At 39.4% G+C, this 24,057-nt stretch overlaps 1 protein-coding gene and 1 long non-coding RNA gene across 20 annotated transcripts in view; one reads left to right on the top strand and one right to left on the bottom strand.

Moving 5' to 3' along the window:
- DENND1A (DENN domain containing 1A) overlaps positions 1 to 24,057 on the bottom strand; it is a 539,854-nt gene that overhangs the window by 298,613 nt on the left and 217,184 nt on the right. The window lies entirely within an intron of this gene.
- Positions 343 to 21,328, top strand: LOC112677176 (uncharacterized). Of its 2 annotated transcripts, none has more exons than XR_003146863.3 (3): positions 343 to 8,778; positions 11,536 to 11,701; positions 20,650 to 21,328. It is a non-coding gene; the product is annotated as an uncharacterized LOC112677176 (long non-coding RNA). The 2 variants fall into 2 exon arrangements; XR_003146864.3 differs by lacking the exon at positions 20,650 to 21,328 and adding an exon at positions 16,306 to 20,631.

Genomic DNA, 24,057 nt, shown 5'->3' with positions numbered 1-24,057 from the left:
GTGAATAATCTTCTTAATGTACTGTTGGATCCTGTTGGCTAGTATCTTGTTGAGAATTTTTGCATCCATGTTCATCAGGGATATTGGTCTATAATTCTCCTTTTTGGTGGGGTCTTTTCTGGTTTTGAAATTAAGGTGATGCTGGCCTCATAAAACGAGTTTGGAAGTACTCCATCCCTTTCTATCTTTTGGAACAGCTTTAGTAAAATAAGTATTGTTTCTTCTTTAAACGTTTGATAGAATTCCCCTGGGAAGCCATCTGGCCCTGGACTTTTGTGTCTTGGGAGGTTTTGGATGACTGCTTCAATTTCTTCCCTGGTTATTGGCCTGTTCAGATTTTTCTATTTCTTCCTGTTCTAGTTTTGGTAGTTTGTGGTTTTCCAGAAATGTGTCCATTTCTTCTAGTTTGCCTAATTTATTGGCTTATGGCTGCTCATAATATGTTTTTAAAATTGTTTGTATTTCCTTGGTATTGGTTGTGATCTCTCCTTTTACACTCATGATTTTATTAATTAGAGTCTTTTCTCTTTTGTTTTTAATTAAGGCTGGCTAATGGTTTCTCTATCTTATTAATTCTTTCAAAGAACCAACTCCTGGTTTTGTTGATCTGTTCTACAGTTCTTCTGGTCTTACCTCATTGAGTTCTGCTTGAATCTTTATTAAATCTCTTTTTCTGCTTGGTGTAGGTTTTATTTGTTGTTTTCTCTCCAGTTCCTTTAGGTGCTTATGTATTTGAGTTTTTTCCAATCTTTTGAGGGATGCTTGTATTGCAATGTGCTTCCCTCTCAGATCTGCTTTTGCTGTATCCCAAAGATTTTGAACGGTTGTATCTTTGTTCTCATTAGTTTCCATGAATCTTTTTTAATTCTTCTCTAATTTCCTGGTTCAACCTTTCAAAAGGCAAGATGCTCTTTAACCTCCACATGTTTGGGTTTCTTCCAAATTTCTTCTTGTGATTGAGTTCAAGTTTCAAAGCATTATGGACTGAAAATATGCAGGAGACAATCCGAATCTTTTGGTATCAGTTGAGACCTGATTTGTGACCCAGTATGTGGTCTCTTCTGGAGACAGTTCCACATGTACTTGAGAAGAATGTGTATTCAGTTGCGTTTGGATGTAACGCTCTGTAAATATCTGTGAAATCCATCTGGTCCAGTGTATCACTTAAAGCTCTTGTTTCTTTGGAGATGTTGTGCTTATAATATCTGTCATTTGCAGAAAGTGCTGTGTTGAAGTCTCCCAGTATTAGTGTATTATTATCTAAGTATGTCTTTACTTTGGTTATTAACTGATTGATATACTTGGCAGCTCCCACATTAGGGGCAAAAATATTCATGATTGTTAGGTCCTCTTGTTGGATAGATCCTTTAAGTATGATCTAGTGTCTGTCTTCAGCTCTTACTACAGTCTTTGGGATAAAGTTTAATTTATCTGATATAAGGATGGCTACACCTGCTTTCTTTTGAGGACCATTTGAATGGTAAATGGTTCTCCAACCTTTCATTTTCAGGCTGTAGGTGTCCTTAGGTCTAAAATGAGTCTCTTGTAGACAGCAAATAGATGGGTCTTGCTTTTTTATCCAGTCTGAAACCCTGCATTTTTTGATGGGATCATTAAGCCCATTCACGTTCAGAGTTACTATTGGAAGATATGAATTTTAGTGTCATCATAGTACCTATTCAGTCCCTGTTTTTGTGGATTATTTCTTTGGGCATCCTCTTTCTTTTACAGGGTCCCCCTTAATATTTCATGCAGAGCTGGTTTGGTGGTCACATATTCTTTCAGTTCCTGCCTATCTTGGAAGCTCTTTATCTCTCCTTCTATTCTGAATGAGAGCCTTGCTGGATAGAGTATTCTTGGCTGCATTTTCTTCTCATTTAGGACCCTGAATATATCCTGCCAGTGCTTTCTGGCCTGCCAGGTCTCTGTGGAGAGGTCTGCTGTTAATCTAGTATTTCTCCCCATATAAGTTAGGGATCTCTTGTCTCTTGCTGCTTTAAGGATTTTCTCTTTATCTTTGGAATGTGTAAGTTTCACTATTAAATGTTGAGGTGTTGGGAATCCCTGGATGGCTCAGTGGTTTAGCGCCTGCCTTGGGCCCAGGCATGATCCTGGAGACCCGGGATCGAGTCCCACATCGGGCTCCCTGCATGGAGCCTGCTTCTCCCTCTGCCTGTGTCTCTGCCTCTCTCTCTCTCTCTCTCTCTCTCTCTCTCTGTCTCTCATGAATAAATAAATAAAATATTTAAAAAAAATAAAATAAATGTTGAGGTGTTGAATGGTTTTTATTGATTTTACAGGGGAACGTCTCTATCTTCTGGATCTGCATGCCTGTTTCCCTCCCAAATTAGGGAAGTTCTCAGCTATGATTTGTTCAAATATGCTTTCTGGTCCTCTGTCCCTCTCAGTGCCCTCTGGAACTCCAATTAAACTTGGATTTTTCCTTCTGAGGCTGTCATTTGTTTCCCTTAACCTTTCCTCATGTTCTTTTCATTGTTTTTCTTTTTTTTCCACAGCTTCCTTCCTTGCCATCAACTTGTCTTCTATGTCACTCAGTCTTTCTTCTACCTCATTAATCCTCATCATTAGGACCTCCAGTTTGGATTGCATCTCATTTAATTGATTTTTAATTTCAACCTGATTAGATCTAAATTCTGCAGTCATGAAGTCTCCTGATCCTTTCTGCTGTTTTCCAGAGCTACCAGTAGCTTTATAATTGTGCTTCTGAATTGGCTTTCAGACATCGAATTGTAATCCAAATTCTGTAACTCTGTGGCAGAAAGTACTGTTTCTGATTCTTTTGTGGTGAGTTCTTCTTTCTAGTCATTTTGCTCAGTGCAGAGTGGCTAAAAACGAGTTCTTGTTAGAAGCACAAACTCTTCTCTCTGTAGCACTCCAGCTGTTCTCTTTAATCTTAAGTCAAATTTGTAGGTTTTCAGGATCATTTGAAAGTTATCTAGATAAGTTGGTGGGGAGAGGTGACTTGGGGACCCTACTAGTCTGCCATCTTGCCCCTGCCCCCACCCAATTTACCATTTTAAAAGAATATGGGAGAAAACCAGATGTTCATAGCAATAGATGTAGAATAAACAATAAAATTCAACACCCACCCAAGATAAATACTCTCAGTTAATGAAGAATAGAAGAAAATGTCTTCAAGGCTATCTCTGAGAAAACCTACAGTTCTTATTATACTTTATAGTAAAACACTTAGAACAAGACAGAGCTATTTGTTCTCACCACTTGTGTTCAACATTCTACATGGCACTGGAGGTCCCACCCATGGGGGGGATAAAAATAGGGGACATAAAAGGCATAAAAATCCAAAACGAAGAAGTAAAACTGTCTCCATATGCGGAGGACATAACTGTTTACATTATCTAGAGAATCTAATAAAGTACTCTAACAGCTAATAACTGAAATTAACAAGGTCACAGGATATAGTGTCAACATACAAAAAAAAAAACTGTGTGTATTTATACATATATATTTATATAGCAAACAATTGGCAAATAAATAAAATAAACAAGCAATTTTGTTTATAGCATTATAAATAAAATGCCATACTTAAGAATAAATGTAACAAAAGACATGGAAGACCTTTAAACTGAAAAGCAAAAAATACCGCTGAGAGAAATGAAAAACATAAATGGAGAGATATGCCATGTTCATAGATTAAAAGATTCAATATGGTTATGTCATCTTCTCTCTCAATTGAGCTATCGATTCAATACAATTCCAATCAGATGTTTTTGTAGAAACTGGCAAGCCGATTCTAAAATATACATGGAAACGCAAATACAAAGCCATCTAGAAAAAGACCACATCTGGAACATCCATACTATACCCATGTTCAATATTCACTCCAAAGCTACTATACTCAAAACAGTATGGCATAAAGATAAATCTAACAATGGCACAGAAAAGACTCACACTTATACAATCACTGTAAGTCACTGAAGCAATCCAACACTGAAAATAGTCTTCACAACAAATGATGTTGAAAGACTGGATAAACATACGAGAAGAAAAAAATTAAACCCTGAACTCCCCACCTCATTCCAGGTACAAAAAACAATATAAGATGGACCACAGGTTGATTGACTGATTGACTGATTTTCCTAGCTGACATAGCCTCTTTAATCACAAATAAAACCAAGTCCTTAGAGTGGAGGGGCAAGGAGGCAAGAGTGCATAGACAAAGATGGCAGGGTTTTACCACTACAGATTTAAATGCAAGAATTAAAATCATAAAGTTTCTAGATGAGAACATAAGAGAAAACATACTACTGTGACTTGGGGGTAAACAGAAGTTTCTTAGAGCAAAGAAAATATAAACCAGAAAGGGAAAACATTAATAAACTTCATCAACGTAAAAAACCTGCTTGTCAAAAGAGACTACTAAGAAAATGCATACGCAAGCTCTAGACTGGGAGAAAGTATTTGCAAATATATATATCTGGCAAAGGATCAGTATTAAAATATGTAAGGAAATCCTACAACTCAGTAAAGAAAAAGCCAAAGATTTAACTACTTTTTTCATGTGCCAATAAACATACTAAGTGCATACTGGTCACCAGGGAAATGCATATTAAAACCACAATGAGATACACCCACCAGAATGACTAAAAATAAAGAGATTGACAACACGAAATACTTGTACAGATGCAGAACTGGAACTCTCATTCATACATTGTCGGTGGCAGTGCAAAGTGGTACAATCACTTTGAGAAAAGTCTTGGCAATTTCTTATAAAACTAAATATACAACCATCCTGTGACCCAACGCTTCTATATTTCCCAAGGGAAATGAAAATACGTGATCATAGAAAGACTTGTAGAAGAATGTTTGCAGCAACTTTGTTCGTAATAGCCAAACAGTGGAGTTGTCCAGTTCTCCCATCAACAGGAGAAAAAACAAACTCTGATATAATCGTACAATGGACAAATATTCAACAACAGCAAGCAAAGAACTGTTGATAAAGCAACAACATCCATCAATCTCAAAAACATCACGCTGAGTCAAAGAAGCCTTAGGCAGAAGAGCACATAGGATTTCATCTATATGAACTTCTAGAACAGGGAAAATTCTCCTATGGAAGAAAATCTTCCTTTGAGGAACAGGCACCGGGTTTGACTGTGAAAGACCATGAGGGACCTTTCTAGAGTAATGATCATGTTCCACATTTTGATAAGTGCTTGGACAACAAAGGTGTATGCATTTGTCTAAACTCACCAAACAGTTTACCTAAAATCTATACATTTCATTGACATAATTTTTCTCTAGGAAGGGCGGGGGGGAGAATAAGTAAATACTGAATGCTAGTTAATAATACATAAACAGAAGGGTTTAGAGGTGAAGGGTACTACTGTCTGCAACTTACTTTGAAATGCATAAAGAAGATATATTGATGGATGGATAGACATGTGGTAGAGCAAGTATAGTAAAATGCTAATTTTAAAATCTAGGTGATGAATATATGAATGTTAAATATTGAATAAAAAAGCACAAAAAGAAGGAAGTGATAACAGGGAAATCAAATTTCCTAGGATAATGAGAGCAAATGGAAGGATGAGAAAAAGATAACTGAAATAGCATGAAACAAATCAAGGAAGGAGGTATATGAAGATGTGATTTTAAATAGAGGGGTCAGAGAAGGCCTAAGAATTATAAGAAATGTCACAAATAAGAAGGTGACATTTGAATAAAGATGTGAAAAAGAGGTAAGAGCAAATCATGTCACTATCTGGAAGAACATCAACCATCAGATGAAACAACACAGGGGCCAGAATGGTTGGAGCAGAGGGAGTGAAATGAAAAGTAATGGAAATGAAATAAGGAGAGGTAAATAGAGGGCCATATCACCTTGGGCTTTGTATTGTGAAGACTCTTCCTCCAAAAGGAAACTCTGACGCCTTGGGGCAACAAGTGGTCTGCTCTGACAACTTTTTTTTTAAACCCCTCTAGATGCTGTGCTAATTACAGACACTGTCATTCTATTCCCAAAGTTCTAAGGAAAGAATTAAGCCTTAATGCACTGCGGTAATCATTTTACAATACATGCATATATCAAATCATTACACTGTATACCTTGATACAATGTCATATGTCATTTATATCTCAATAAAAAACGGAGGGGGCGCGGCAGTACTTAGTGCCTTAAGTATTCCTTTGTAGGTAAAGGATTAACTACTCTTCCATTAACAAGAATGATACTATTTATGTTCTCTCATTGAGAGAATTGAGAAAATAGTGATTTAAATCCTTTTCTGCATTCTGGGATCAGATGAGGAATGCTGTTTGAGAAAAGTTGCATCTAAGAGGTTAAGACTGAAAACCAAGAAACCAGTTGTAGTAATCCAGCAAGAAATGATTGTAGCTTGGGCCAGGGTGGTAGCAGTAAAGTGGAGAGAAGTGATGACATCGTAGATATACCTGAATATAAGCGAAAGCTGAATTTGCCAGTGGATTGGATACAGAATGTGTGAGCCAAAGAAAGAAGTCAAGGACAGCTCAGGTTTCTCACATGATCACACAGAAAGATGGCATTACTATTAACTGAAATGGGAAAGACTGAGAAAATCAGGAGCTTAATTTTGGATATGTTATATAAAACTGCCTATCAGACAGTCAAGCAAAGCTGTAGATGGCTGGACTTCAGAGGAAAAGTCCAGGCTTGAAATTGATGTTTAATTTTAAGAGTAGTCACATGGTACTTATAGCCATCACAGGACACTAGATATAATCGAGGGATTAAATATATTTAAAGGAGTAAAGTCAGTCTGTCCAAGGACTGTGTCCTGGGGCACACAACCATTAAAAGACTTGGGGGAGAGACGCCTGGGTGGCTCAGCAGTTGGGCAGCTGCCTTTGGCTCAGGTCGTAATCCCGGGATCCGGGACTGAGTCCCGCATCAGGCTCCTGCAAAGAGCCTACTTCTCCCTCTGCCTATGTCTCTGCCTCTCTGTGTGTGTCTCTCATGAATAAATAATAAGTCTTAAAAAAAAAAAAGATTTGGGGACCATACAAGAATCAGCAAAGGAGGGTTCCCTGGAGATCACTCGATAAAAGGTATCAAAGCATGGTTTTGATAGTGATTTCCCACTTCCCCCTCTAAGATGGGAAAAATAGCTACATGCTTGTACAATGAAGGGGGGTGGGGAGAGAGACAGAGAGGATCATCCAGAACAGAAAGGGGAAACTTGATGGAATCACATCTCAGTCGGTGAGAGAAGATGGAATCTAGTGTTCAGATGCAAGGTTTTCCTTTTGCTAAGAATCTGGGCAGTACCTCCATGACAACAGGAGAAAAAGTAGAATATATGGACAAACTTGCAGGGGGGTCAGAGGTTGTAGTAGTAGCAGCTTACAGAATTTCTCTTCTGATTATTCAAAACAGTGGTGTTTGTTACAACAAAACAAGGAACAAGTGAAAAACAACTGGAAACAGTCAATGTATCCAACAAGAATAGTTTTAATGTTACTGGTCATTTTCTTAAGTAAGGCAGTGGATTCTCAAATATTCACTTAATCACACCTTTTGTATATTATTTCCTATGTATCAAATAACATATGTAATAACTATTTATGCATAAAAGTGATATTCTGGATAAAACTGGAATTGAAGGATGGTTAGCTGTACCTTTACATTATACCTATATTGTTTTAATGCCATATTTATATATTAACTATTTACAAAGAAAATGTTGATACATTGCTTGCATAGTATTTTGGACACCTAAGTTCCCTGGTCATTTTCTTCAATTTTAATGTGTTATACATTTATGTTAGAGCCTAAATATATTCAAGACTGAAAAAATAAATTTTAAATAATCATATATAAAATATAAGTATATGAAAAGCACTAAAATATTATGTCATAATTACTGCAGATGGTAGGGTTGTATGGGTTTCTTTCTTCTCCTATTTTCTTTTTTAAAAAAAATATTTTTATTTATTTAAACAGAGAGAGTGCACACACACGAGCAAGGGGAGGGGCAGAAGGAAAGGGGGAGAGAGAGAGAGAGACTCACAAGCAGACACCATATTCAGGATGGAACCCCGCACTGGGCTTAATCCCATGACCCCAAGACCTGAACTTGAGCTGAAACCAAGTATTGGATGCTCAACTGACCGAACCACTCAAGCTGCCCCTTCTCCTATTTTCTTTATATCGCCTTCAATCTGGTAGGGGAGTAGGATGAGCAATGAGTATGTATTGATTATATAATTGGGAGTAAAATTAAAACAAAACTCCTAGAGCTTTCTGCTTTCCAACTCTTTTAACATTCCTAAAACTGAATTTTGTTTTTCACTGGATTCTAATCTCTTAAGAAATAATCACTTGATTTCTTTGTGATGTCATTGGTTTTGACACTTTATTTTCAGGTATTACATAATAAATAGGTGACTCTGGGTTAAACATATGACTTGAATTTCATTTACAGTTTTGGGATAACTACTTCTGCCTCAGCCCCTTTTGGCTATCAGTAAGTTCCCTACTGTTCCTCTGGAATCAACCTTGAGGCAGCTGGTCAGCATATCAAGATCTGTCGCTCCACAGCCCAGCGGGATGGAAAATGGTTAGGTCTGTTCTCTGTCTAAAAGTGGAGATGCCAAGCATTATGTAACCCTATCAAGAGGGGAGGCCTAAGTGGAGTAGACAAGTCTCCTGTCAGCTCAGTGGCCTTCTGTATGAGGTCTCCTTAACTCCAAGGACTTCTCTTTCCCAACCCTGCCTGTGGCCCCTTCTCTGAGCACCTGTGCCCCAGTTTCCAGGTGAGAAAGTATGTTCTTTGTTCTCAATGCCTTTTGGATGGAATTGTTGTAATGATCAAGAACTGACTCACGGGCAGCCCAGGTTGCTCAGCGGTTTAGCGCCTGCCTTCAGTCCAGGGCATGATCCTGGAGTCCCGGGATCGAGTCCCACATCGGGCTCCCTGCATGGAGCCTGCTTCTCCCTCTGCCTATGTCTCTGCCTCTCTCTGTGTCTCTCATGAATAATTAAATAAAATCTTAAAAAAAAAAAAAAAAAAAAAAAAAGAACTGACGCACATTGAGATCAACTCTGTTCTAAAGCCTTCCCTGCCTTATTCTTCCCAAAGTGATTTCCCTTGAGTCTCTATGCTTGGCCTGGCACCAATTTTGCTTTGCTAACTTCTGAACTTGACCTCAGAGAACAAATGTTGGAGGTCTCTTATTCCATGCACCCCTCCCCTGGGCACTTCCTCATATTCTGTTAAATGTTCTGCAAATATCCACCTTCTCTGGTATCAAGGCTTACTACCGCCTTGATACATGGCTGGCTCAACAATAGCTATTATCCACCCATATATGCCAACCTCTGCAGGGGCCAACGCTGCCATATATATCTACATTATGAGACCGTACCTAAGGTTTTTCTTAAACCTTGGCCACATCCATGAAAGCTGGAAAAAGTATGATAAAACTTTCCACTTAGAATTCTAATGAACTTGAAAAACCAAGGTTTCCTCAACCAATGATCTAAAATTAACTGGAAGAGAGGGGAAAGGGGTCTTCAAAAGGAAAAATTGACATTTGTTCAGCAACTACTATGTGCCTGCCAAAAATTACTGCTACAGATGAAGAATTGGTAGCACTTAGTAGAACAAGTTTTAAACTCAGGTCTTTCTGATTTCAGATTAATGCTCTTTTCATCAAACCATGCTGATACCCAAACTTCTGACGTACTTATGAGCTACCAAAGCACTTCCAAGTTCCTTATCTAGCTAGGTAAATAATACTCAGATTCATAAACATTTATTTTTGCTAATTAAAAAGGATGTATTTAAAATTATAAAAAATAAAATAAAATAAAATTATAAAAACGAAGATAAAGTAATTATAGAGCATTTTGATGCAAGAGTTTTTTATTTGTTTTGTTCTGTTTTTTATACCACCAACCAAATTCTGTACCACGGCACATGTATTATGAGTTTTGAGGGCCTTTTGTTCAGTTACAGACAACAAACAACTGGGAAGTCACTATCAGAGTTAGAATGCCAAATTTGCAAGGCTGAGTTCAACAAAACTATCCCTTCAGGGAATCGTTTCTGGTCACCTCATCAGCCAGAGGAAGATAACCCCCAAGTGCAGCTGCCCTATTGAATCATATAAAGGTGGATTATCTTTAAAAATAAATAAATAAATAAATAAATAAATAAATAAATAATAAATAAACAAACAAACAAACAAACATCATATAAATTTGGTTTGCACTTTTAAAAAATTGTGATAATTTTTAAATGTTGTTAAAGATACCTCATACCCCCTTAAAAATTATATGTAACAAAAAACTTGGTAAAAATTGTTTCAATTCATTTCCCCCTTCCCCATCCACTTGGATGAGTAATGTGTACCTGAGAAGGTTTACACAAAAAGGAATAAACAAATACATATCAATGTTTATGTATAAATTAATGACTCCACAGCTACTGTGAAATTCTACCTAAAAGCAGAAGTGCACATTTGCCAAGGGGCCGTTAACTACTACCCAGGCTTTTCAGAGGCTTCAATGACGGGTCATCTTTCCAACCATCATCTTTACTGTACCTCAGCCACCTTCTCCTTTCTTTCTTTTTTTTTTTTAATTTTTTTTTTAATTTTTATTTATTTATGATAGTCACAGAGAGAGAGAGAGAGAGGCAGAGACACAGGCAGAGGGAGAAGCAGGCCCCATGCACCGGGAGCCCGACGTGGGATTCGATCCCGGGTCTCCAGGATCGCGCCCTGGGCTAAAGGCAGGCGCCAAACCGCTGCGCCACCCAGGGATCCCTCTTTCTTTTTTTTTTTAAAAGATTTATTTATTTATTTATTCATGAGATATATATATATATATATATATAGAGAGAGAGAGAGAGAGAGAGAGAGAGAGAGGCAGAGACACAGGAGGAGGGAGAAGCAGGCTCCATGCCGAGAGCCCGACGCGGGACTCGATCCCGGGACTCCAGGATCGCGCCCTGGGCCAAAGGCAGCCGCCAAACTGCTGAGCCACCCAGGGATCCCCCACCTTCTCCTTTTTTAAGTCTTCCCTTGACCTTGCCACTGCCAAACCTGCCCTGCCTCTGAAATCGCTAATTAAGAATCCCCATTTTGAAACTAGTTTCCCATCCTTGGTGTTTGCTCATCTCACAGCTCCCACGATAACCATACCTCCCCGAGTTTTAGACCCTTTGTTCTTCACTGCTGCCTTTATCTAGCTTAGCTCTGTGGTCCATCAGGAAAGGCCCATGTTTCTTTCCCTTTCATCATGAATGTATGGAAAACACCTGAATGAACAAAGCTATTTACCTCCTCTGTGCCTATATTTAGGCTGATAAGCATGGCTGGGGGAAAACATCCCCACAAACATTTTGTATCTCTAAAAATTCTACATTTATAGAGTTTACAGCATCAACTAAGCCTTCAACACCATCCAGCAAGTCTGTTTTCACCAGTCAGCCTACTTAACTATTTTACATCTTCTCCATTCTCTGTTCAAACATCTCATCTCCACACACGTTCTTCTTTACTCAGTGTCTGATCTCACCACCTACTTCATCAAGAAAACAGAAGCCAACAGACAGAAATTGCCCCAACTTTCCAAAAACACATTCATTCAATAAATATTTATTAAACACCACTGGATGGCTGGGCTCTGGCACCAGATCACCTATGTCCTTATTCTCACCTTTCCCTTTGGGTAAGTTACTTAACCTTTTTGTGCTTCTATTTATTCATTTCTAAATTGGGGATAAAATAACACCAACCTCAGAGGATTGTATGAAAGTCAAATAATATATTTTGAATGGTGCATGACACAGAGTAAGCATGCCAAAATATCAGCCATTACTACCGCCATGGCTACATGGCCAGACATTGGACATACACACAAATGTATGCCCATCTCTTCCTCCTCCCCTTCTGCTGAAACAGGGAATGTCTACGTCTCCTCCATGTTAGGCCAATACTTCCACTTTTCTTCTTTTAACTGGGTTTAAGAGAGAATAAAAATAAAACCAATACAGCCTAATGTGAGAAGACTCAGGAGGCAAAGCACCAGCCCAAGGTCAAAAAGCTGTTAAAATGTAGAGCTGAACTTAGACATCAAGCCCAGCTCTGCAACTACATCACTCTGCCTTCTGAATCTCCATCACATTTGACAGAATATTCTACCGAAATACCTCAACTCCTGCTATAGAAGTGAAGCTCAGATTTAACACATGATAACTTCCCCTAAAGTTAAATGTGGGCTTTGAAAGGCCTGAACCTACAAGTATGCATAAAACACTCTAAATTATGGAAGAGGGAGTACTGAATTCTGAAGGTGGTCAGAGAAGATTTCCTAGCCTATAGGATGCCAACGGGAATACTGTGAACAGAAGTATGCAGAAAATCCCTGGCCGAGAGTTAACAAGGGGCAGGGAATGCCTTGATGGTGAGAAAAAGTTAGAGCTGCTACCGGCAGGAAATCTCCTGGACATGACAAAATCTGTTTAATAAAAAAGGAGAACATATTAAAACTATTTGGCATGTGGGCTCGAATCAAACAGTACAGCATGAAAGTCTGGAGATCACCTGAGGCCTAAAAGCAGAGTCCCTTCAAGTAGGGAGTTAGAGTTCCAACAGCTGTCAAGGAACCCCGATCCTTCAAATACTATTAAAGAGGCAATATAAAAGAACTCTAAGGAGTAACAGTGGAGGTGGCAGATAAGAGATTTCACTATGTTCAGAACACCTGGAATCACTTAAGAGACATCTGTTATCATCTGGGAATCAGAGATTAGAGCACAGGACCACTGGTTTAGGTCAATTCAGAATAACATTTCCATTTCTTCACAGCAACTGTTCATAGGCGTAGGGCGATGGGACTTCGGGCTTTTCATCATAGCTTTGCACAAACTCCATATTATAGCATTTCACGCTATACAATTTTCCCACAAATTGCAGTAAATACAATGAATAAATTTTAAACTAAAGAGAAAGAGTGAAAACATGAAAAGCCTGGATTCTCCTAAAGAATCACAATCTACTAATAATTCATATATACATTATATTTAATTCTAGCAACAATGAGAGGACATTAATTTGTTAATTAATTAATTAATTAATTAATTTGTTATCTCTGAACTGACGGTTGGAAATGAACTATTTTGTCCAGGGATATACAGTTCATAAAAGATTAGCTGAGATTTGACTCTAAGATAGGACTTTGCCATTCTACTTTTTCATACAGGGAGAGGAGGTTAAAAATAAATCCAAATGATGTCCCTCTTTAAAGCTAGACGAATGGCTTGCACACAAAAGCTATCTAGAAACTGGAGTTTACTTCTGAAATTACTTTAAATCTAATGTGTATAATCAGAAGCACTTTTGCCTAAAGGCATGTTAAAATTGATCAAGGAAAGAAAAGACAAAGTAGTGGCATGATTATCTGCTGGAGAAGGACATCTAGCTGGATCAGCCTGGGTGGTGGTAATCAGTGCTCACCCTCGAACACTCCAAAAAAAGTCATCCTGGTGGGCTGGGACTGGTGTCCTCTTGAATTTTAGCTGAGGCTGCTTCAATCACAGACATCAGCCTCAGCAGTGTGGGAGGCTGTGCAGGTGGCTTCCTCCAGGCCACCTTGTCTACCACCAGATCGGAGGGACAAAACCTCTCAGAGCCAGTCTTTCTTGGAGAGAGCGCCATGAGTGCTGTGGCATGAGAAAAGCAACACAACCTCATTTACTGCCACATGCCTCTATGTTACCACAACTATAAAAATGGTGAAAACTGGGCTGGGGGCAGGGGGACAGATAAATTGAAAATGGATTCCCTCTCTCTCTCTCTCTCTTCAGGTTGGTTGCCAGGAACAAACATTTCTCAGCAACAGATTTCACTGACTTCTTAAAAAAATTTTTCACTCACTTCTAAAATATATTTTGTTCACAATTTAATTTTTCTGGATTAGCAAGAGAAATGAGAATACAAAATTGTCGCAATAACTTATTCTGTGGCTTAGAGACCCTGGGATGGGAGCACATCCCATCAGCATGAGGTTTTAAAACTTGAATAAAAATTCCCTTGGTCAAATCATCCTCTAAGGGACTGGGACCTACCTGAAGACCAAAAGTACAATTCATTCATTCATTCATTCACCCACCCAAAGAGCTTCCTTCTCTCCTTTCTTCACATAAATGCCTGAATACGTAGGTATTTAATACACAATTGATTAATGAGTAAGTAGAATTATTTAGCAAATGACCTAGAGTTGGTTTTCAAATCTCTGGATTTAAACTAAGCTAAATCAGACCTAAAGTACCAGATTCTAGGGTCTGGTACTATAGGACTGGAGTTTGGGGAAATCAGTGCTGAGGCACTGGATCGTAAAGCCCACAAGAACCTGCTCCTGGAGAGCATGACTTGAACTGCCCTGGATCACTCTAGGGAACAGCTTCTCTGAGGAGATATGTGAATTTGGCCACTACCTAAAGCACAGCAGAGAACAGCAAATGCTCATCTATTCCCTTCACAAAGACACTGTGTGAGCAATTCCAGAGAGTGGTAGAAAGGCACTGCATAAGAACAAGGGAAATTACTTCTCCTGCAATCATGGTTTTTCAGTTAGCATCCTCCCAGATCACTACTCCTGGGTCAAATTAGATCTGATCAAGTAGAGAGGGGACCCATGGACAACACTTACCTTCAAAGAGGAAAGAACACTTACGATGCCCATTTGCTTTTACAGGTTCCCATATAGCAACCGTATTAAGCTCTCATTTTCCGCATTAGCCAAAAGACTGTTCAAAGCCTTGAAGAGGGTGTGTGTGTGTGTGTGTGTGTGTGTGTGTGTGTGTGTTTGGGGGTGGGGGTTTAGGCATCACAGCTGCTGTGAGAGCTGAGGACCACTATGGTCACAGCCCATCAGTTTCTTGCCTGTGGTTTCCTTTCATTCTCAGAGTCAATTTAAATTACTAATAATCAGGAAATCTACATGACAAGACATCTATTAAAGACAACTACTAATAAAATCAAAACTAAATATCAAATCGGATCATGGTACAACTGGCTCCTGGGTTATAATTTAAGCTTGCATGAAGTGCAAACGCATGCAGTGGAGGCCCTGCTCCAAAGAACAAAATTAATTGCCTTTGTGAGTTCTCCCAACTTGCAAAACTCCTTCAGGGAAGTTCCTGCTTTGTTAACAAACAGTAGCCACTTAAAACCCCAGATGCTCTTAGTATCGCATACATTCTTGGTGGGATGAAGGCCTCTGAATACATTTTTATGAGAACTTCTCAATAAACTACACAGATGATTTTGAGCTAGAGCCGCCCTACTGCCATGGTAAAAACCACAAATGCGTGATTGAGTTTTTAAGTCTCAAGAAAAGAACTTTGAGTTGGTGAGTGAATGAAGGACACTTCACTTTTTACTTTTCACAAAATTAATTGAGAAGCCACCAGATTAGTCAGGTGGCCCAGATACTACTCTGAGATCTGGCCAAATTACCTTGGCAGGTAATACCTTTTCTGGGCCTTAGTGGCAAACTGAGGAACAAAGGGGGATCCAATACCAAGTGTGGCTGTAAATTTCCTGAGCAATGCAGAGTGTCATGCTTGCTATTGTAATCCCAATACTTGTTTGTTGAAAAAACTGCATGGGGTACATATCACATATCGTGGGCCAAATGCTGACCAGAGATAGATGCAGTGTCACTCATTTAACCCCTCCAACAATCCTGTAAGAGGAAAAGGATTATCCCCACTTTACAGATAAGGGAAGGGAGTTCAAAAAGAAAGCAAGCCAGCTGTGCAAAATCACACAGCTACTGGGTGGAGTGGGAATTTGAATCTAGGTTATACTAATACCGAAACCTAATTTCCTTTCGCTAAGAGAAAAATAAATATTCCTTTGAAATTGAATTATTTTATTTTACTTACACGGCACATGTCCCAAATCATTTTAGTCCATTCAAGAAAAGAGAATATAGCATTTTTAATTCCTAAACCCTCTTTTAATTTAGGACTTTCACAGCTTGTTTCCATTTATGGAATTTTGAGTAATAGTGGACAGAGCATTGCAGAAGCCCTTGATGGGCTCCTGGAGGTTGCCTTCTGGCCACTCCTTTTCCTCACAGCTTTTGCCAGCGTACTTAGTTTATTCCCTACCATTTCTAATCCATTTCTGAGATGCCAAGCAGTGTGTTGTTGGAATGGCCCCTATCCCTCCAGCATGCACGGTCCAAATTTTTGTAAAGCAGCTACAAAGGCAATTTTGGAAACATACAACTCTTAACAGCTCTCCCATCTGGTTTTCACACAGGCTCCTTCCTCCATAAGCCCACAGAAGTCACCATCAGCTCCTGTTTTCTGGGAAACTAGCAGTCTTTTCATCTTGCTGGGTGTATGTTATGTCTGTCTGTCAGCAAATTGGGAAATGGCCTCCATCCTGACAGATACATTTTGTAAAGCCTTAAAAGCACATACACTAATGTGAAGGAAAAAAGGAAATTTTTCTGTTTTTGGACTCTGGCTATTTGCTCTTTACAGCTTATGTGTCAAGGGAATGGGATTTCCCAGGTAGATGTACTAATGTAAAATGCATTAGTGTTAAGGTGGGGGCTCCCAATCCACCCAGGGCCAAAGGGTTAATACAAAATGACAGAATTTAATGACTGCTATTATGGTTGCCAGGCAACCAAGAGAAGGTGTGCCATAAAGGCCTAATTAATGAATGAGGTAGCAAGAGTTTCTGTGAAGTTGGTAAGCAGTTCACAGTTCACCATTGGTTGGCTTTGCCCAGATGGTAATACTCTTAAGCTTTCTTAGCTCCACTGAGCAGCAGCAAAATAATGTGATTATAGTTGCAGCTCTGGCTAAAGTTCTGACATCCTTTCCATACTCAGTGCAATTTCTCAAGGCAGTTGAAACAAGAGTCTCCTACAAAGATTTATATCGAGGATTATATGTTTGCATTTGATTCCTTATATATTCCAGGTCCAGAGGAGCACTGGAACGATTATTTTCTGGGCATTCTTTTGTTGCAGCCACATTAAGAGCAATCAAAATTTGAGGGCAAACTGAATGAAAACTAGGGACTTTGAAAAAAAATATATTTTCAAAGGAGAGCCCAGATGACATCAACAAAGGCCAACATTCGGGGTACCCATGACTTGCCAAGGTCTACACTAGTGCTCTGCCTTCACCATCTTAGTTTTCAAGCCCTGTAAGGTAGGAATCACAGGCCTCACTGTATAAGCTAAGGCTCTGAGAAGCCAATACCCTGCTCAGTATCACACACACTGCTAGAATGTGGCTTCAGGTTACGGTGGACACCCTGTCCCAACTCCTCAGTCCATTCTTTCTACAGGGCACTATGCTGGCCACTGCTGTGGATGACAATCATGATGCCAATTGCCCTCCAGAGAGCAAAAATAGAGCTGGTACTCAAAATCTATTATTTTATTTGACCTTTATCCTTATAACAATGGAGGTTCTGCTGGTGTTATTAATTCCTGTTTTAAAGAGAAGGAAAATGAAGCCCAGTTAAATATCTGCCCAAAGTCACAAATCTGGCCAATGAGGAAATCTACACTTGAACTCAAGTCCATGGACTCAGAGCTTTCCCTTTGTTATTGCGCTGCACTGCACTGCCTCAGTAACTACCACAGCTCTTAATTAAAGGCTGGCTCTAATTTAATTTCCATCCTGAAAATGGACAATATACTCAATTACTCTGTTCTCTCCATGCCATGTTCATCAATTAAATATGTGAACTTTTCTTTAAAGACTATACCTTCTACATCAAAATGTAGCTCAAAATCACTATGTATTCAAATAGAAGAAGGTCCCCAAGAGCAATGTAATGGATTGGCAAAAGAGGAAAAAAGGTTTTCTTCACCCCAACCCTCAGCTAAGTCTTAAAGAAAACAGAAAACAAGACGGGCTTGGGGAGAGAGAGGAGGCAGCTGTCTCAGATGGCCTGAGCTCCAAGGGAAAATTCTCTTATTCTTTAATGGAAGAAGCTCTGCTCATGCTGAGGAGCCAAAGGGGGGCCCCAAATGAACAAAGGTAAAGGGAAGAAGAAGAAAGATTGGTCTGAGACCAGCTAAAGTGTTCTCATTAATGGGCCTGCAACTTCAAATGTCATCAAAGTACAGGACCCAGTGCGGTCTAGCAAAAAAGATCAGAAGAATTGCCCGTCCGATCCTTTCATTCAGCAAAATACAGTCTTTTTACTAGGCCCATCAACTAGTACAAATGTTCACCTTTCTAACTATCAGGGCTATTCAAAATACATTCAAACTATTTTCAGACTCAGCAGAACTACCTTTTTTTTTTTTTTTAATGGTTTGATCCATGGTTATTTACAACTGGCTCTTGTTTATCATTGGCAAGTTTCAAAATCCAAGACTGGTTTTCTGTTGCCACTCAGTATATGTGTGGGCTATCTCACAAAAAAAAAAAAAAAAAAAATGAGATTTTTAAGCAAAATAGAAGACCAAATCAGCCATCTTTGCTCAAAAGAAATGGCATTCATTCATTCAACAAACATCCCGTGAGCATTTAAAAAACAAAATGCTAGGAAATCAAGTATTTAAAAAAACAGGACTTTTCAATTATAAGACTTCTCTTGCCTTAGATTATAAGCTTGCTTGCTCACTCACTATCCACCCACCTCAACTCCTCCTCTGCCCCAACACAGGTCAGGAGAGGCTTAGGACCTGCACCAGCTCCTCCACACTCGGTTACTTAAGATTCTCCAGGCCACTCTTCACTGACTTCAGGTTCAAGTCCAAAAGCAACATGGCATGTGAAGTCCTTGCTCTCGGGCTCTAACCACCAGAGGCACTCGGCTTTGGGCACAGTGAAGGCCTTGCCACCTTGCAGAAGCACCATACTTCCCTGCTGTTGGGCCTCTGCCTGTGTGATTCAATCTGCTTGTAATGAAATGCCCTATTTCCCATTTCTACACTTCAGCTCCCCAGCTCCCTGGGTTAACGCTCTCACTTGCCTGGTCAGTCTCATCATACTTCCTACATCCTCCAGGGCTTTCCTCTTTCACACACTTACCATATTTGAAACTGCTGGCTTGGTCACTTTCTCCCACAAGAACATCTCATCTCTGCATTGCCCACCTCATATGGAACACAGTAAATGTTTACGAAACCAATGTTTACTGAACAAAGGAACGGACTATAACTAACACTAACCATATTCTGGTACAATCTTTGCTTGCTGCTCTGATTGTTAAAAAAAAACTCTAAATTTTCCTTCCTTCCTTATTCTTCTCAAAGGCTCTGAACTAGTCTAACCTTTGTAGTCTCAGCAGTTGGTACTCACTCCCATTTTTAAAGTCATTTGAGCGGGCCAATTAACCTGCATTTCTCATCCTAACCCCTAGAGCTGGAAACTGAGAGCCACAATATAAAACCAGCACCACTCATCAGAGGAGACTGAAGAGAGGGAGGGTCCAGGTCACACATGTGGAGCATCTAATCAACTCCTAAAACCACACATACCTAAACTTTCCTTTAAGACTTTAGTATGAATTTCATTCTTTGGTGGTACTGAAAAATAAACACTGCGTTCTCAATGCTGGCTGCAGGCCAAATCTGTCTTCAACTTTGGCACTGAGAGTTAACCACCTGGAGTGAGGGGGAAGAGAGGGGAGAAGAAGAGAGAAAGTGAAGAGAAGACAGAGGAGCACAAAATGGCAAAAATATTCATTGAGCAAACTTCAGAGGAAGAGCCGGGTTGATTTAAAATGAACGCTAGGATGCAGACAGGAGGTGGCAGCATGGACTTGAGGTCTGAGCATCAAAATGCCTGGCCAGGCCTCCTCAGCCTTTCCTTCAAGGCTTGGCCACAGACCCGGATCATAACCTCTCTGAACACCAGGATGAGCAATTCAACCTTTGCGGGTCTACAGGAGGTCCTAAGAATAAAACGACTAACGATGAGCAATTCCTAATAGAATCAAGCTGTAAAAAATACCAATAATCCCTTAGTGTTTTGATACCAGATACAAAATTGTGAAAAATGTGCACTTGTGTTCTATTTCTCACTAATTTCTAAATTGGCTTCTAATGGCTCAAAAACATGAAACTGGCTTTATTGTGGACTATTCCAATCCAGCTCAAAAGCCATTAACAAATGCATCTTCAGGAAAGTTCTCAGCAAAGAGAAACTCAAAGGCAGCACTTACTTCTGAAATCTCATTTTCAATGAGTTCTAAATTTACAGTACACCCCCTGCAACTGTAATACCATTCAGGGTGCAATGATAACCAATATTGCCCCAAGCCTCACTAGTTGTTAAAGCTTGGGATATAGCTAGCAATTTAGAAGCTGTATATGAAACTCGCTTATGACCCTCATATTTTTACTCAAAAAGTTTTAACATTAGTGCAAAATTGTGAGTTAAATGCTAAAATTCAGTGACATTCAGAGACAGAATTTTACAAAGCCTTTTAAGACACTTAAAAGCTGAATGGCTCTGATCTTTGATGTGACTGAATGCTTTGCAAACCAACCTGAGAAAAGTTTCCTTTTCTCCAGTATGCAAAGGCAGCCGTCCATGACTACAGGTTCTAGGGTGTGATTTGGAAGCATTTTAGCATCATACTTCTCATAATTCAAATCCTGGTCTGTGTCTGTCTTTATAGGTCATTGATGGCCAGATGGAAAATATTAAGGAAAAGATATTGCCACGAAACCAGCAGGCTGTGGTCCAGAGTTGCAAGGCCCCAGTGAAGCAAGCAGACCTGCAGGAGGGCTCTGCTCAGCCACAAGCAGAGCTCTGGCGCATCCTCTCTCTGCCCAGCAGCAGGAGGCCCCGGGCCAGCTGAGAGCGGCCACTGTGCCAAACAGACTGTGCGAGTCTAACTGCTCGGATGCTTCTAGAGAAAGAGGGAGAATCGATGGGCTCCTTTGTAAACAACTTCTTGTGCTCTCAGGCTGTGACTGACTTCAAAGGTGGCATAACTTAATCCTGTCACAAATTATGCCATGGAAATCTTGAGATGGTTTTCTTTGTAAGGAAATACCTAGGGGGCTACTTAAAAACTGGATGCCTACAGGTAAACAGCAAATGACAAAAGTAAACCAAGTGCAGCTTTGAGCAAGTAAGAAAAACTACACAGCCAAATATAACTTCTACTCACTATTTAAACCCATTTGTGGTAAAATCTTGCTGGATATTAGCAAAAGCAGATCTTAAATATTAAGGTTTGTGTTGCGCTAGGACATTTCTTCATTTGCTCATCTCCATTAACAGGTCCTGATTGACAGTACTGAGACTCACCCTCAAATATTTTTTGAATAAAAAGTTTTAATTGCGGGACACCTGAGTGGCTCAGCGATTAAGTGTCTGCCTTTGGCTCAGGGCGTGATCCTGGAGTCCCAGGATCAAGTCCCACATCGAGCTCCCTGCATGGAGCCTGCTTCTCCCTCTGCCTATGTCCTTGCCTCTCTCTCTCCTTCTCTCATGAATAAATAAAATATTTTTAATAAGTTTTAATTGCTAATAATAGTTAAACATTATTAAAGGCTTAGTCTCCAACAGGCATTCTTCTGAAGACTTAGGTATTAAATTTCTGGGAAGAGTCTTTTTTTTTGTTTTTTAACCAAGAAAAGCTCTCATTTAGAAATGATATAAGTATCATCAACACTACACAATGGCCTAGAATATTTAATAACTTAATCCAGATTCTTCCATTCCTCCATACTGCCTCTCCACATCATTTGAACAAACGTTAGCCATTCCAAGCATGACTATTTCTGAAGTGCACTAGACCATGAAGCCCTTGAGGACAGGTATAGAGTTTTATTCATAGCTAAATCCCCAGGACCAGCACAGAGCAGGAACGAATGAAAAAAAAAATGAATGAAGAGACCAGAAGTTAAGTGAAGAGAGTATAAAGAAGAGCCTCAGGCTTTTCCCTCTTACCCATATGCAAGGATCCATGATAGGTAGTGTCGAATTAGCATCCCAGTGAAATAGGAGAGAATATAGCACTTGAGTGGTTCTTGATAATTGGAAAAAAATAACTCTGTGCGTAAAGAAGAAATCTTGAACATGTATTTTTATCCTAGGATCCAGAAAGCACAGAAGGGGTTCTGTGAAAACCCTATAAAACTTTATAAGGACTTCCAAAAACACTTTTTTGGAGATAGCTTATGGAGCTTTCAGCAGATTTTCAAAGGATTCCCATCACCCAAAAGTTAGCTCCATGAACTATTAAAATTGGGAGAAAACTATCTGGGAGAGCAGAGTGGGAAAAACCAGGGACTCTGGTGGTCGGGGGGCGGGGGAGCAGGCAGCGGGTGGTAATGGGGGCGGGTATCCTGTGTTCAAGCCTTACTCTCTCCAAGCAGCCAGTCAACAATGGTCAGTCACTATCACTCTGAAGCACAGTGCTGTTGCCTATAATTTACATAGTTGTCACAAGAACTAAATTAGATGATGAATGTCAAAAGTATTAAGGCATGGGGGCATCTGGGTGACTCAGTCAGATAAGCATCTGACTCAGTTTTGGTTCAGGTCATGATCTCATGGTTATGAGATGAGTCCCATGTCAGGCTCTGTGCTCAGTGCAGAGTCTGCTTCGATTCCCTCTCCCTCTCACATACTCACTCTCTCAAATAAATAAAAGCTTTAAAAAAAAAAAGGTATTAAGGCATGATTCCTTCTCTCTACCTGCATGCCAAGTGTATATAGTATACAACAATAAACCATGAACAGGAGATGGTACAGAACCATTGAAGGAAATACATACACACACACACACACACACACACACACACACACTTTTAAAGATTTATTTATTTATTCATGAGAGAGAGAGAGACATAGGCAGAGAGAGAGGCAGGCTCTTCACTAGTCCTGATGCAGGACTCGATCCCAGGACCCAGGATCATGCCCTGAGACAAAGGCAGATGCTCAACTGCTGAGCCACCCAGGTGTCCCATCATCGAAGGAAATATAACGAAGGTCACAGCTGCTGTGATTTTCCCTGAAACTATTCTCATTTAGTCATCTAAGAGTAAAAACCCAGAAAATATCCTCTTTTTCTAGGGTGTATACTATAAAGCCTCATTTTAAATCAAGATAAAATAATCATGCTTTAGACTAGATTTTGAGGTAAAAGAAGTTGAACTTTATTCTCATATGCATAGCAAAACAAGAGAAATTCAAAAATGCCTATGACACCAACTGAAAGAAAGAAACATGGATTCTGTCTCTGAACTAATCTACCTGTACAGAGAACCCTTTCAGATCCTCCCAGATATACCCTTTGAATCTGTCTGCTTTGACGTCATAATTGCAAAATGGCATAAGGGCCATGAAATCACAAATAGATAAAGACTCAAAGAACAAACATCAAGAATCAAACTTTTACTTGCTAAAGACCTTAAGTGATAGGAAAATACCTTCAGAAAACAAAGATTATAAATTAGAGTGAGATTAATGAAAAATTAGCATTTACTTTTTTTAACTGTACCATGTATATTAGCATCTCCTCCCTCAAAAAATCCAACAAAAGATAGGAAAAAGACACACTTAGGTTTAAATCTATGAGAGTATGTATAGGAGTTGGATGCTGAAAACCTCAAAACATCAAAGAAAGAAATTAAGGAAGTCCTAAATAGATAGAGAGATGTACTGTGTTCATGGACTGAAGACTCAAATATTGTTAAAATGCCAACTTCTCCAAACTGATTCATATGTTCAACTCAATATTACCAAATCCCAGTACGATTTATGCAGTAGGGCAAAGGAACTAGAAGATCAGGCACAATTTTGAAAAGAACACAGCTAGAAGAACCATGCTATCTGATTTCAAGACTTCTATAAAGCTACAGTAATCAAGACAGTATGGTATTGATAGATAAAAAGATAAACCATGTGTAAACACATGGTGAAACCATGTGAAACAGGTGTTTCACTGGTGAAACATACACCAGTGAAACAGGATAGAGGCCAGTAGTAAACCCACCCAAATACAGTCAACTTTTGTAAAACGGGGTAAAGGCAATCCAATAGAGAAAAGATGAGACTTTTCAACAAATGG

This window comes from Canis lupus, chromosome 9, assembly GCF_003254725.2.
Source record: "Canis lupus dingo isolate Sandy chromosome 9, ASM325472v2, whole genome shotgun sequence".
Taxonomy (NCBI): Eukaryota; Metazoa; Chordata; class Mammalia; order Carnivora; family Canidae; genus Canis; species Canis lupus.
The sequence above is the reverse complement of the archived record's forward strand: the minus strand, read 5'-3'. Positions and strand labels throughout refer to the sequence as shown.